We start from the raw sequence: 16279 nt of genomic DNA, 5'->3' as shown, positions 1-16279 counted from the left end.
GGATAAGGTATTGTTACATATAGGATAAACAAAGGGTACAAGTCTAATCCTATACACGCTCATGAAAATTTTCATGAACGAGTACCAGATTTATAAAGCTATGCATGTGTCTGACAAAAATTCTATAATTAAATTATATATTGTTACAGAACCTATGGCTAACAAAGACTGTATATTATATGGAGCGTATGTATTGCATTTAGTTAATTTTGTATACAGGGAGTTTGAATGCTGAATAAATTTAGGACATTCAAAGAAGATGTGATCGAGGTCACCTAGCTTGCCGCAATGTTTGCAACTATCATCATCGATGACTTTAATTTTAAATAAATGGCATGGGTAGCATGCATGTCCAAAGCGTATTCGATTTATAGTAGTAATATATTTACGAGGAGCTTTGAAATTCTGAAACCAGGTTGTTTGAGGTAGAGTTGGTTGTAAAGAGGTATACCTTTTAGAGTTTGTAGAACAGTAATGTTTCCATTGCTCTTTCCATCTAAGTTGCTGATTTTTTTTGAAAATTTTTTGAAAATGTTGTTACACTCATTTTAGCCAAGTGATCTACATATTCATTGTGTTTGAGACCAATATGTGCTTTGACCCAAATAAATTTTATGTTGACTCCAGTCGATGATAAATGATACAATCGGTCTTTTATTTCAAGTGTGTAGGGGTTGCTAAATGTTGAGGGTAATTCAATGTTTTTTATGCTCTGCAAAACTGAAAGGCAATCTGACAGAATTAAGATATGTCTATTACAGGTGTTTTTAACATATTTTAGAGCTTCAAGTATAGCTATTGATTCCGCTGAAAAGATTGAAAATTCATATGGTAGTTTATACTTGAAATCTACGTTTGTAGCAGGTAAAAAGTATGCGCATCCCGTCCCTTCTGTTGTTTTTGATGCGTCCGTGTATATTACTGTGGCTTCCCTATAATCCTGCACTAGAGATATTAGAAGATTGCTACTCATAATGGTGTTCTCACTATAAGTGGGTATTATAACCTGAGTTCTGTGGAATAAAGAATAGTAGTCTAAGCTTCTGTCAACCGTGTCCAATTTCTTGAAAAAAATAGGATTATTCTGTAATGCCATGCATAAAGGCGGGGAAGGTTTTTTCTCCCAATATTTGTTTGTAAGATCTGACTCGTTAAGTTGACGGACGCTTGAAAATAACTGGGAGTTAGTTAATAGAATTTTAAAAAGGCTTTTTTCACTTAAAAAATTTCTTCTATTTTCCAGGGGTAGCTCAGCGGCTTCAACATATAAGGGTTGTATAGGGGTTGATCTCATAGCACCCAAACATATCCTCATAATAGAATTTTGAAACGTGTCGATTTTTCTTAAAAGGTTCTTAGAGGCGGAACCATAAAGAGTAGCACCGTAATCTAGAATAGATCGTATATATGCGCGATAAAACAACAAGGATGTTTCTACATCGCAACCCCACCACGTTTTAGTTGTCATTCTGAGGAAATTGCTGCCTTTGTTACATCTATCAAGCATGTACTCTATGTGTTGTCTCCAAGTTAACTTCTTATCCAAAATAAGGCCTAGATATTTGACATGATTTTGAAGCTTAAAACATTGATCGTTCAGAATGATATTTTCATTTGTAGGAATGTTGTGTCTTGTGAAGATAGATACTACTGATTTTTCTATAGATAAATTGAGACCATTCTCTAAGAACCATGGAAAAAGGGATTCACATACTTTGCTAAGGCTTTGTATACAGGTTTCATATTTTTTGTTTTCTGTATAGATGCAGAAATCGTCGGCATACTGTACGATTTTGAATGAACTGTTATTTATTTGGATGTTATGTATGTCAGAGCTGTATATATTGAATAAGATTGGAGATAAAACTGAGCCTTGTGGTATACCTTGATAATTATATCGCGGTCCAATTAGCTTGTTATTATGATCTCTTACATAGATGATCCTCTTTGTGTAAAATCCAATTATTGTATCCACGAATGCGATTGGCATATGAAATAAATTAACCATTTTATTTCTTAAAGTTGACAAGCAAACTGATTCGTATGCTCCCTCAATATCCAAGAATAGTCCTGTTAAATAGTTGTTTCTGGTTAAGGTATTTTGTACATCTACCACAATGGTTGTTAGAGCATCTAGTGTTCCAAAGCTTCTTTTATAACCAAACTGATTTTCTGGTAGCAAATTATTTTTTTGTAACCACCAATCCAGTTTAAATTTTATGAGTCTCTCTAGAGTTTTAAAAACACAGGAAAGTAACGATATTGGTCTGTATGAATTTGCAATATTTGGATCTTTACCAGACTTTAGGATAGGAACCACAATGGCGTTTTTAAATGAATCAATAACGATGTTATTTTGAATGATGTCATTAAATACCTGTAACAGCAGATCTTTAGCGGCTCTTGGTAGGTTGATTAACATAGGGTATTTGATTTGATCAATCCCTGGGGAGGTATTATTGCAATTTTTGAGAGCGAAATCTAATTCAGATTTAGTGAAAGGTTTCAACAAAAAGTGATTGGATTGGGGACTTTGTTCGGATTGGTTAGAGAAATATTGAACCCAGGGAGGAGAAACTTTATTAAAGAAGTCATCTAAAACTTCATTGCTGAAAGGTTTTATACTATTCTGCGGTTTTCGATTCATTTTGTTGGCCTGTGACCATATTTGCTTAGCAGAGGTATTTTTGTTTAAATTGGAGCACCATTTGATCCAACTGGATTTAGCTTTTTGCTTCAACTGCTTTTTTGTTCGAGCAGTAACTTCCTGACATTTTAAGTAGTTATCAAAACTCGATGAAAGTTTGTAAGCTTTTAAAGCCTTTTTTCTTTCATTAATTATAATATCACATTCAGGGTCCCACCATGGTGGTGGGGGACGATTTTTGAGTTTAAGAATTTTATATTGAGGGATAGATTTTGAAGCAGATTCATTAATACAATTAATAAGAAAATTATAATTTTCGTAAGTGTTTAAAGAGATACTATAGTTGACAAACATGTTTTCTATTAAGGATGTATAAAGTGACCAATTGGCTTTATTGATATTCCATTTGCTTTTTGGATAAATTGTTTCATGTGATGTGTTAGTTGTGGAAAGGTTCATGGTTATAGCAAAATGATTTGACCCTAAGGTATCTGAAGATACGGACCAGGAAACTTTACTGGCTAGATTAGCTGTACAGAGAGAAATGTCAATCATAGATTTCTGAGTACCATATTTGGAAAGATATGTGGGTTCCCCATTATTCAAAATAATAAGATCTAGGTCCTCGACACTGCTGACGATTTGATGACCTGCAGCATCATTGTGCAGTGAGCCCCATAAAGAGTTATGAGCATTCATATCCCCTCCAATTATACAAGGTGATGTAACTTGAGAGAAGATATTTTTCCAATCATCTTTAGAAGTATGGACTTTAGGAGGCCTATACACAGACAAGAAACTTAATTCTAAATTGTTAAATTTAACGGAGATGCCACAAACTAAAATTTTATCATTGAAATTTTTAGTAATATTCACTTGACAGAATGAGATAGAAGTTTTAATCAAAATTGCTACACCGGCATATCCATCGTATCTATCCTGGCGGATTATATTATAACCTTTAAATATATAGTTTTGATTTGGTTTGAACCATGTTTCACTTAACAACGCTATATCAATGTTTTCAGCTGTTAAAAAATGAACTAAACTATTTTTATTGGATGCAACGGATCTTCCGTTCCATTGTAAAATTCTCAGAGTTGTTTGTCCTTGGAAAACCTTATTTACTGAAGATGTCCTCCAACATCTGATTCTAACGAATAAGTAAAAAGTTGTATAATAAAATAAGTGAAAACATTCATATTTGTTTTTTTAATAGTGCATTTTGATCTTGGATTAATGTTTAAATAAGAAATACTGCCAGAAAAAAGTTCCATTTGAATTACATAATTTAGATAAATAATTTTGATTTTGATATATGCTAAGAATTTTATTTCAATGTTTTAGTACCCTCCAATACTGAAAATATTTTTTGATTTATGCTCTCATTATCTACAGATTTTAAATCCTCAAGTGTGTGAATATTTTTTAAAAAATTAATGACACACTCCGTCACTGCCTGAGCAATATCTTTATTATCACCTTCTGTGGGTTGAAAGGTAGATTGCTTTGGATACTGGGGAAGAGGATGTGATGGTCCAAAACGGAAGTTAAACATGGGAGGGTTCTGTAAGTTTGGGGATGAGGGAGAAGTAGTGGCTTTACGTTTTTTGTTGTTATGGGTTAGTGCCATAGGTCTGCTACTATCCGAACGTTGAGAATTTGTAGGTTGTGGCTGCTGGAAAGCATGTTTATTACCAGAACTTTGAGGTAGTTTCGGGAAATCTGCCTCGTAGTTTGTTAAGGCAGAAAAGCGATTGTTCGTTGTTATTTCTGAATATGAAGATTGAAAAAGCTTTTTGGCTTCTAAAAAGGATACTTTCTGTTCTATCATCAAATTTTTAATACGTTTCTGTTCCTCGTAAATTGGGCATAGTTTGGAAATCGATGTATGCTGTGTACTCTTGCAATGTATACATGATTTATTAAATTCAGAACAGTTATGTTCTTCGGTTTTGACAGATCCACATAAAATACAATGTTCTTGGCTGCTTTTGCACTGTTTTGATATGTGTCCGAATCTCAAACATCTATAGCATTGTGTGACCCTGCCTATAAACTTTTCCACAATAAAATAAACAAAATTAACGGATATATGGCTGGGTAATATGTTTCCTTCAAAGCTGACTACAATGGTCTTCTTAGGTACATACTCAGCTTTACCATCTTTTTCAATTTTCCTGTGCATTCGTCTGATGTCTAGAACCCTTGAGTTTGAATTTATGTTTTGTTTTAAATAATCAACGTCGTAACTTGTGTCAACGTCTCGGATCAGACCCTTGACCTCTAAAAGGTGATTAGGTATGAAAGCTTTTAAGTTTAATTCTTTTAAATTTTTATTTGTGACCAACTTATTAGCTTCTGCTATTGAATTTAATATTACTTTAACGCGATTTCTACCTATTCCCTTAATTTCCTGAATGTTTTGTACTTTTAGATTTTTGTGTAAAATATGTCCTACAAACATAGGATGCAAACGACCCAAACTTTGCTGATTAGTTTTTTTCAACGTATACGCAATAATTATTTAACAAGTACTTATCTGGATTTATCGAGTCAAATAGTTTTGGTTCGTCCTCCTTAGCACCTATTGTTCCCGTTTCCATGACGGCAGCAGTACTTTCCATATTGGAAAAACTATCACTTTCACAAATAACTCCACTATCACCATCTGGCGTCTTATTTTTTACGCTCCCCATGGCGGGGGCGAAGTTTTTAAAATCTAACTTATTTAAATTGTTTTGATAAATTTAGCAACACGAAAAAACAAAAACTTGAACACTAATTAATAACAAATCGGTAAGCCGGTTATTGTTGTTTGACTTCTCTCTTCGAAGGTTCAAACGAAACATATATATAAATATATATATATATATATATATATATATATATATATATATATATATATATATATAAATATATAGATATATATATATACATATATATATACATATATATATATATATATATATATATATATATATATATATATATATATCTATATATATATTTATATATATATACATATATATATATATAAATATATATATATATATATATATATATATATATATATATATATATATATATATATATTCTTTGTATATATATGAATATTCTTTAAAAACCGCCCATAATAGTTCAATAGACCAAACAAAAGCTTCAACTTCCTGTTTATTTGTTTGTGCTCTTGCATTAGCTATTGTATCCACTTTATCTTATGTTTTGTGTATGCCGGTTTTTATCGATTGCATAGCCACAATACTTAATCGAATTAGTTAAAAACTGACATTTTTCAAAAATTACCTGTTTGTTATGTTTTTGTAGTCTGCTCGGGACTAGTTCCAAACTCTGAAGGTATTTATTGTCATCTGGCCCCATAATCTTAATGTCGTCCATGAATACCGATACCTTCTGTATGTACTTAAGTAAGTTTTCAATCTCCCTTTACTAAATTGCCAAAGCACTGGCTAACCCATATATTAACAGTGTACTTTGGAAAAGTCCTTGTGGAGTCCTAAGTGTCAAATATTTTTGATCCTATTCTCTTACTTCCATTTGCAAATAAACCTGTTTCAAATCAGTTTTTGTGAATTTTTCACCACCCGTCATTAAAGAAAATAACTCCTTGATTGTGGGCAAGGGTTATTCATCACCTACTATGTATTGATTTAACTTACTCTTGAAATCCCCACATATTCTAACAGTTCTATTTGCTTTAATTACTAGCACAATGGGTGTTGCAAACTTAGAGCTATTTACCTTTTTAAATAAACCTTCATTTTGCTAATTTTATATCTCCCTTTTTACTTTCGGTAGTAATGCATACAGTACCTTCCTTGATTTAATAAAAAAAGGATTACTATTGGGTTTTACTTGAAGTTTTACGTGTAGGCCCACAATATTCCTTATACCTTTGCTCTAGTATATAAATGTTTGAGTTTTTAATTTCTTTTCTTTACTTAACCTGTACCTCCACTGTACCTAAATTATTTAGTGGACTATTATGAAACTAATTTTAAATTTGTATTGTATAACTGTAAGTTTGAAAAATGCAATTAATAATCTTTATTAATTATTGATGTAACTGCTGCTCCCAAGTCAACTTCAAAATTGAAATTTATAGTATTTACCTATAAACGATAAATTTTTCTCCGTGTTGAGACTGTTCACTTAAAATGTGTAAAATTTCATCCAATTGACATTACATGAACGTATACAGATACAAATACAAATTGATTTCGTAATGTTTTCTTTTGATAGTCGCCAAACTTGCAAGTTATTGACAATCTTTGTAGAACTGTTAGATAATCATTTACACTTTCTGTTTGTGTTGTTTTCTTTGTAGTAAAAAATTTCTCTGCTATGCTATTTCTAATGGTTCTGGATTGTAATGCTCTTTCTACTATAATAATTCATCATAAGATTTCGTATCCGGTGTTTGGGGAGATAACTTATCACATAGTATATCATCAGCTGCTGGTCCCATGTAATGTAATAACGTAATAAGTAAGCTACTTGCTTACCTTGTGGAATACCAAATACTTTGAATGCGCTTTCTAACCTCATTAAACATCTAACAATTTTTTTTAAAGCTCAGCTCAGCTCAGGCTTTTAAAGAGCCGTCTCAACTACTACACCTTGATTTGGGTTTGCTGGCATGTTTGCATTGTTAGACATCTCTCAGGTTGTTTCACACTTAAGTAATTTATAAAAAATATATATAGTTAATAATAATGGTTATATTAATGTTAGTTAGGATAATGTTAGGTAGTAATAATGTAAGAAACGGCATGACTCAGTAGGTAAGATCCCCCATTAAGAGATAGCTTTTAAACTGGGACTTCTCAAAACAAACCATCTCCCATATTATCAATACATTCCTGAGAGTAAGCTTGAGAATGACAACTACAAGCTATACTGTGATCGCACTGTGCACACAGACCAAACAGTAATACATAATAGACTTAATAAACTAACGAGACAAACAACATTAATCGATGTGGCGATACCTAACAACAATAATCTGCGTGTTAAGTACAATGAAAATATCACCAAGTACAGAGATCTGGAAATACAAATAAGGAGACAATGTAGAATGAAAAGTACCTCATGAATGACAAGTACCAAAGCTCAATCCTTTTTGATACCATAGGTATCTGGAATAAGTGAATTCTCCACTTAGATGGAGTGTGAACCGTATGGCTAAATCTGGATGTTAATTAGAATATATATTTAAACGTAATTCGTTCTGTCCTCGTCGCCAAATGTTGTGTTCGTACATATTTTGTAGATATCCTAATCGATGTCCTTGGATTAAATAAATATACTCCTAATTTGTAATTCACATTTTTATTTATGTCAGCCATGGCCATGTAAGTGAATGTATGATGTATGTATATTCTTTTTCTTTTTTCATTTATTAGTTTGGCCTTAGCTACCAGGGATATTCGGCCAGGATTTGTGTATTTATACTGATTGTTCAAGAGCCATACTTAAGGTACAGCTGGTTCATAAAAAAACTGATATGACTCTTAAAGCGTATTTTGTAAAAAATTGAACAGTGTATTTTAAAGGGTAAATACTTGGTTGGTCACTATCTGCCGTGGCGATCCATTTTAACGTAAACAAAACAACAGTTTTATTATCAATAAAATATGGAGAGAATCTATAAAGGTCTTACACCACAACAAAAGCAATCAAGACTTATATTTGCTTTAAACCGTCAGCTACAAAATCAAGATTTTTGGGACAGGATAATATTTACAATTGAAAATTTTTTTAATATTTTAAAAAGTGCAAAGTTGGAGTGTATATTTCGCCGCCAGATGGTTAAATTAGCCGTTCGGTAGAACAGCTAGCTCTTTGATTGATCAACGTTTGTTAGCCGAGTGACTGACGACTACGAATATAACGTTTAACAGATCAGCTAGACGACGATGAGTCGTGTAATCAAACAGCTAATTGAAATAGTCATATAGTTGCACGGCTGGCCTTTTCATTTTATTGAATAATAACACATTATGATGTCTTACTTATAAAATTATGTTATTTACTTCACAGATGAGGTTATTAATAATTTTCATGTTACATTTATATCATTTACTGACACAACTTAAACTCTAAGCTAAGCAAGCACATCTTATGGTACGGCAATGTTTTTGTGTTGGTTTACACGAGCATTTTTGAAAACCTTGTCTCTCAAACTTTGATTCTATAGTCACAGCTTCTCGTAAAGATATCGAAGTATTTAAAATTTTATCATCAACATTTAACTCACAACTGTTAAACATAAACAACAGTGGTTGCCACCATATTGTAAACAATGTGTTAAATCACTTTTGAATTGAATGTTATCATAAAGATTCGACTTAATAGCTATAATAGTCGTTTATTTAAAGGGCGTCGTTCCAATTAAACAACTATTTTTTAACCAGCTAACTAGCGCTAAACTCCATTCGCTTAGCTCGAGCATATTTTGACAGATTCATTGTCGGAAATCTACAACGCAACAATTCCTACTTCTCAGTATTAATAGTTAAAGTATCCTACTATTGCATACTACTTTGTTTAAAAAAAGAAGAATTATTCTAAATAGTGGAAGTGTATACTAAACACATCAAATTTTGGGTAGTATATATTTAAAAAATATATTTCAGTTGTTATAATTTAACAAAAATATTTATTATATGGTGCAGATAAATAAATATATATTGTCGGTAATTCGCAAAGTTCTATTTTATTTACTATTTAGTTTGTTTGCTATTAATATTGGCTATGAGTACGTGTGCTTGGTTGTATAGTAATTTCCAGCCACTTTTAGTCTGTCAAAAAGTAACTAACTTCGCAAAAAAATAATTACTAAATTCACTAGACAGTTCGGAGTGGGAATAGCGAACCGAGTTTACTAGCGGCGCGGTGGTCAAGAAACAAATTACGTCAATGATATGGCGGCTTTTCAATCAGCTATGTCGTTGAACTTTTTAATTGCATAAAAATTCGACAAAATAACTAGTCGTGTGAATGACAGACTTATCTGAATATTTTAGAAAACATCATGTTTCCCAGTGTAGAACAGTTATATCCAGAAAATAATTTTATCCTCCAACAAGATAATTGTCATGTTCACACTGCAAATATAATAAATCAGTAGCTCCAGAATAACAACATCGAAACCTTACCATGGCCCAGCCATAGTCCAGATTTAAACCCTATCGAGAATGTGTGGGAGTTATTATAAAACGGTTGTATCGGCGTAATTTTATACCTCAAAATGCTGAAGAGCTATATCATGGTATACAACAGGTTTGGGAAGAGCTCTCTGAAGAAGACAATTTTATAGTTCCTTTCAGCAGATGGACCGAAGACTACAGCTGTTATAAATGCTGATGAAGATATTACAAAATATTTATTTTATTTTTACTTATCTAAATTTAGTATAGTTTTGGTCTTCCAGACCCTCGCTTTCTTTCGAATGTTTCTTGTTCGCTACATTTTTTATTAATAGAAAAACTGTGGTTCTGCTTATGTTTAAATGTTTTGCTGCCTCTAATAGTGCCCAGTTATCTTTTAATTTGGTTACAATTCTTGCTTTAATATATTGTTGAGTTAAGTCGTTTGTTTTATTCCTTAATAATAATAAAAATAATAACAACAACCCTATTTATGTAAAAACTATCATTTATATACTCTTTACAAAATGCAGGAATTCAAAATAATATCAAAATTTAGACCTTAATTTTTACAATTTATGAATGAACATATGCAATCAATTGTTTGTTATTTGTTTGTTTATTTTATTATTTGTCTGTCATAATAAATATAATATAATACCATACCAACCAAATACACTGCTCAAAATGATCAAATCTTACTAAGAGTCGTATTAGTTTTTTTAGGAACCAGCTGCATATCTGGGCTTAAGCTTATAGCTCCTCAACCTTCAACAATAGTTAAAGGAAAAAAAACCAATTAAAAATTAATTGTTTAAAAAATCTTTTACACAAGCAACTGCGGTTCCCTTTGATATCTACTACATTCCAACAAAACATGCTGTAAGGTGCCTAAACTGCCACATGAACACAATTTTGATCACTTTCAATCTAAATAAATGAACTGGAACACTGCAATGTCCTCTCCTCATACAACATATTTGTGAAAGTATACCCCTCCCCAGGTTGGAGAACTTGGTAAACTAGGCTTTTTATATGGAACCGTAACGTATATACAATATGTAATTCCTTTTACCTGTCCTATTTGTTGGAACCGATTTTTCCAGCTAATCCATACGTATGTACAATATGTAATTCCTTTTACCTGTCCTATTTGTTGGAATCGATTTTTCCAGCTAATCCATAGGTTTTTTTATATTTCGTTTATAAATATTTAAAGGAAGCCTTTGGTTCCTCAGTAACCTTAGTTTTCTTCCAAGTTTTGCAAGATGATCAGCTCTATCATTCCCCACAATCCCGGTGTGACTTGGAATCCATGCAAATTTAATTTCTTTGTGTTGTTCGTTAAATTAAAAAAAAATTTGTTTTAATTGGAGAGTTTGTATGTCTGTTGCAGTTTTATAACTTCTTCTTCTTCTTATAGTGCCTATCCGTTTCGGATGTTAGCGACCATCATGGCAATCTGTATTTTGCAACCAGCTGCTCTGAACAGATTTGTGGTTGTTGTGTTAAACCACGTACGTAGATTTTTCAGCCAGGAAATCCTTCGCCTTCCTGGTCTTCGTTTTTCTTTTACTTTTCCTTATGGAATTAATTGCAGCAACCCATATCTTTCGCTGTTTATCATGATGTTACCGAGGTATTCAATTTTGGCTGTTTTTATTGTGGTAACAGCTCTTCTTCTTTTTGCATTATTAATAAAACGTCCTGGTTATTAACGTTAGTAACGTTACTTATAACTTGCTCTTATAATTTTCTCCGAAGCACTTTTTGAATCACTATAAGGCTTTTTTAAAATCTTTCTGTTGAATTTAGTTTAATGCCTTCTTTTATCGCAAATAATTCTGCTGAATAAATTAAATTAGCAGATGGTAATTTTGTTATTAATTTATTGCTTTTATTAAGGTATACACCAATGTCCACTTTATCTTGTTAATCTTTGGATCCATCTGTGAAAATTAGTTTATATTCAGACCAGTTATCAAGGCATCATGACATAAACTTTGAGTAGTTATTTTTTACTTTCCCCAGGTTTTCAGTTTTATAAACCAAAGGAGAAATCTAAGAATTGAGCGGAAAGGTGTGATAAAGAAATAAAGTGTTATGTGCTACCTCATAAATCTCATGTAGGGTATTTTGGAAGGCAGCCAGTATGGGTGGAAAGTGTTTTCTTCTTCAGAAACTAAAATAATTCAGAAAGACTTTATGAAATTGCTTAGTTTAGGAATATATTGGGTAGTCATATGCTACCAACTTTAATATAAATTTATATGCTAGACTTCATAAATCCCCCTACCTAACTGAGAGCTCTATATTGAACTTTATCTAGTTTTTTACGTAAGGAGCGGGCACAATCTCAAAGAAAAATCGATTCATAATCAAGGTGTGTTCCAATATAGGCCTTATATAAGATAAGTAAAGTGGCAGGATGTGCTCTTCACCATGTTCAACACAGACACCGAATAATATTGACTCCACTAGAAGCCGTCAACGTCATCTTTTAGATTTGGCTTTTCCAAGAAAGGGAACTATCTAAAATAACTCCTACTAGTAGCGTGTTATGTACTAAATTTGTGTATTCAGAGTGTTATTCCTATTGCTATAAAAAAATCGCTTGACTTTTGCTAGATGGCAAACACATTATAGATATAGTCTATCACAAGTTTTCTAGATATATTATTTATTGTGTCATTTAATTTTTCCACTCCATCCATCCAACTCTAGCCGAAACAATAGAGAGCAACATCATCTGCATATTATTGAGTCATTAGCAAATCCTCAGGCACACAAAATGAGATGATGTTAATGACAATGTGGTATAATACTGGACTCAAAGGAGAACCTTGAGGTAGACCAATATTAGTCGGTCTTGAGCCCAACAGATCAAAGGAGATAGGATCAAGGGCGAATACCGATTTGTCAGTATATGTTTAATCAATTCAATAAGTAACCATGGCAAAATAAGGATCTTTCAAAGCATCTAATAATTGGGTAATAATTTATCATATGCTGAAGGAATGTCCAACATAACAGATACCGCTGGCTTCCTTTTTGAAATATTCATTGAAATTTTATTGACCAGATGGATAATGTTTTCAGACACTCCTCTACCTTTACAAGAACCTGTTTGGAAGGCGATAGGATCAGATAATGTTCTACATACCAATCAAACCTTCTTTTTATCATGTTCTCTAAAAGTTTACTGACACATGAGGATAGGACAATTGGTCTCTAACTTAAAAGACAATTTAAATTTTTGTTGGGTTTGGAGATTAAACAAGCTGTTTTGCGATTTCCAATTTGTTAGAATATGTTTTCCCTCCTTAAAACCTATACTAAAAAAATTTAGCAAGAAATTGATTGCTTACTTTGAAAGATGTTGCAACATAGAAAATATTATACTATCCCTCCTTCAGATAAAGCCTATGAATGCTCGTTTAAAGAAAAGGGTTTACAATTCATAGTATTAGATTTCACCGGGTGAGATGTAATGTTCTTAAAAACAGGTGTAGTCAATAAGACAAGTATTTCCTCCCCTAATGAAGCTTTATTGAAATCTTTATGGAAATTTCTCACTTTCCTCCACATTACTGATATTGGGGTATCAGGGGAAATCGTGGAACAAAACTTTGCAAAGATTTTTTTTTCTTTTTGGACTTAAGTTCCTTTTTACAATGTGTCTCTTTTTTATGTAATAAAGTTGTCTAAAGAGGGTTTCTGTTTGAAATTTCTACCGCCACCCTCTTTGATTTAATCAAAGCAGAATACTCTTCATCGCCCCAACAAACTTGACATTTAGAAAATCTAATACACTTTTTCTTAGGGATGAACCTATTTTCTGCATCTAATATTAGGTTTTGAAAATCTATGTACGAGTCATCAATTGTGAATGTTAGACTCAATGCATAGATTAAATTGCTTCCAATTGGCTTTTTTCACATTATAGATCTTGAGACCTTAAAAAGAGGCATTTATTTGGGTGCCAGTTCTATCTTGACCATAACATGTTGCTGTACAATTCAGTACTATAATTATTATGTGTATGCTGGCAACAAATTTTATTTTTATTGATGTCTGATGACTTACTTGTAACTTGTCACTGGTATCTGTACACATTACACTTGTACTTATAAAACAAAAAACTTATTTCTTTTCTAATTAAATACAAATACATATAATAATAGTGTTACTATTATTAACCTGCGTAAACAGGTTATGTGTCCAGCTGCAGAAATTTAGAAAAGTGTTTTTAAGTTGTGTTGTTTTTTAAACAAAGTAAAATTTGTTTTGCTAAAAGTGTAGTTTGCAGGAAAAATTGTGTTTACAATTTTTGCACGTGTGTAATTTAGGTATGGCTTCGCCAGCAATCAAATTTTTATGGCTAATGTAAAACAATTTAATGGAGTCGGTTTTGATTCGTGGAAATTTTGATTGGAAAGAACATTGGAACGACATGGCGTTCTTGATGTCATTTCTCAAGAGAAACCTGCTAGGACTGACGATAAATACAAAGACTTTGGTAAAAGTGATTCGACTTTCGTCGAAGTGATTTCGCAAAGGATATTATTGTTCAGTTAGTTGGGGATAATGTTTTGTTAATAAATGATGCATGAGGTAAAATAGATGATAGTGAAAAGGTCACCACACTTTTAGAACACACAAGAATGATGTTCCTGTTTGTGACAATCTTTCTTACAATTTATTATCAGTAAGACAAATTGAAGAAAAAGGTTTTCGTGTGATTATTGAAAATAAGGAAGTAAAAATCCTGAGGGATGATACTGCAATTATTACTGGAAAATTTATTGGTAACTTGTATTTTATAGAATTGCAATTGTATTCAGATGTGGTTAACATTGTTCGAGATACACCTGAGTTGTGGCACAAGCGGATGGGACACTCTTGTAGATTTTCTGTGAGTTCAGTATGTGGGATACGCTTGAAAGGTAAGCAGACACTTCTCCATTTTTAAAAAGCATCATAAGTGAGAGGAAAGCTCGACGCTTACTTCAATATGTGTCCACAGATGTGTGTGGAAAAATTAGCCCTTCTACTCATGATGGTAAAAATTATTATGTTTCATTCATTGACCATTACAGTCATTTTGGAATGTTATACCTTATTAAAGAAAAGAATGAAGTGGAAACATGCTTTAGGAATTTTGTAGCCTTAATTGAATCAAATTTCAACCTGAAAATGAAGTATTTAAAATATGATAATGCTGGGGAGAGTAGTTCTAAAAGCTTTAAAGATTTTGTAACTAGTAAAGGAATAACTATACAATGTTCTGTACCCAGGAATCCAGAGCAGAATGGATTAGCAGAAAAATGCAATCGTACTATTTTAGATAAATTTAGATGTTTAATTTTGGACAGTGGTCTTGACAAATCATTTTGGGGAGAAGCTGTATTGGCTGCTGTGTACTTAACAAATCGAACTCCTACAAGTACATTGTCTAATGACTGTACACCAGCTGAAGTTTGGTATGGTTACAACCTGATGGATACCGCCTCTGGGACCCTCTAAAACGAGCAGTGTTTACATCTCGTTCAGTAAGATTTGATAAAACTTGTGATGAAAGTGAATCTCTAGTTCATGTGATGAGACATGTTGAGAGGTGTTGATGAGCAATTTATTGCTGAACCTGTTAAAATTAAACCTGAAGTAATACAACCTGATAGTAATCAAGAACACAAGATACGTAGAAGTTCAAGAGATATACTTATGCCTTCTTATCTTGATGATTATGAAGTGAGTATGATGATGGCTTTATCTGCTGGCTGTCTACCTTCTGAATTACCTAAAAACTATGCTGAAGCTGTTTCAATATGAAATGGATGGAAGGAGGCCATAGATAAAGATCTTTTGGCGTTAGAAAGCAACAATACCTGGACGATGTAATCATTAATTTACGATGGGTTTTTGTTGAGAAAAATGTTGATGGTCAGTTAGTGAAAAAAGATCGATTAGTGGCCAGAGGCTATCAGCAGCCAGCATTGGACAACGAAGATGTGTATGCACCAGTAGCTAGATTAACCACCCTGAGGGTACTGTTGGCCATTGCTGTCGATTGTGATATGGATATTCATAAAATTGATGTGAAAAGTGCTTTTTTGAAAAGTTCAGTATCTAGTGATGTGTTTTTAAAGCCACTGGATGGCCTTAGTGTTAAACCTGGTGTAGTATGTAAGTTGGTAAAAGCTTTATATGGTTTACGAGAAAGCTCTAAATTTTGGAATACAACTATTAATAAGCATTTATGTAATTTAGGATTTAAAAGATCTAAGGTTGATCCTTGCTTGTATTTTAATGGAAAAACTTATGTTTTAATATGGGTAGATGATATTTTTGTTAATTCAATTTCTGAAGATAATGTCAAATTTTTAAAATCAAATTAAGAGAAAATTTTAGAATTAAGTGATTTATCAAATGAAACAAAAATTATCTTTTTAGGATAAGA

General features: G+C 32.3%; 1 protein-coding gene across 1 annotated transcript in view; it reads left to right on the top strand.

The window, feature by feature from the left end:
• The window catches only part of LOC140434738 (cathepsin D-like), a 95423-nt gene that overhangs the window by 42199 nt on the left and 36945 nt on the right, over positions 1-16279 (top strand). The gene's annotated exons all lie outside the window — the stretch shown is intronic.

The sequence above is a fragment of the Diabrotica undecimpunctata genome, chromosome 2 (genome assembly GCF_040954645.1).
Source record: "Diabrotica undecimpunctata isolate CICGRU chromosome 2, icDiaUnde3, whole genome shotgun sequence".
Taxonomy (NCBI): Eukaryota; Metazoa; Arthropoda; class Insecta; order Coleoptera; family Chrysomelidae; genus Diabrotica; species Diabrotica undecimpunctata.
The sequence above is the reverse complement of the archived record's forward strand: the minus strand, read 5'-3'. Positions and strand labels throughout refer to the sequence as shown.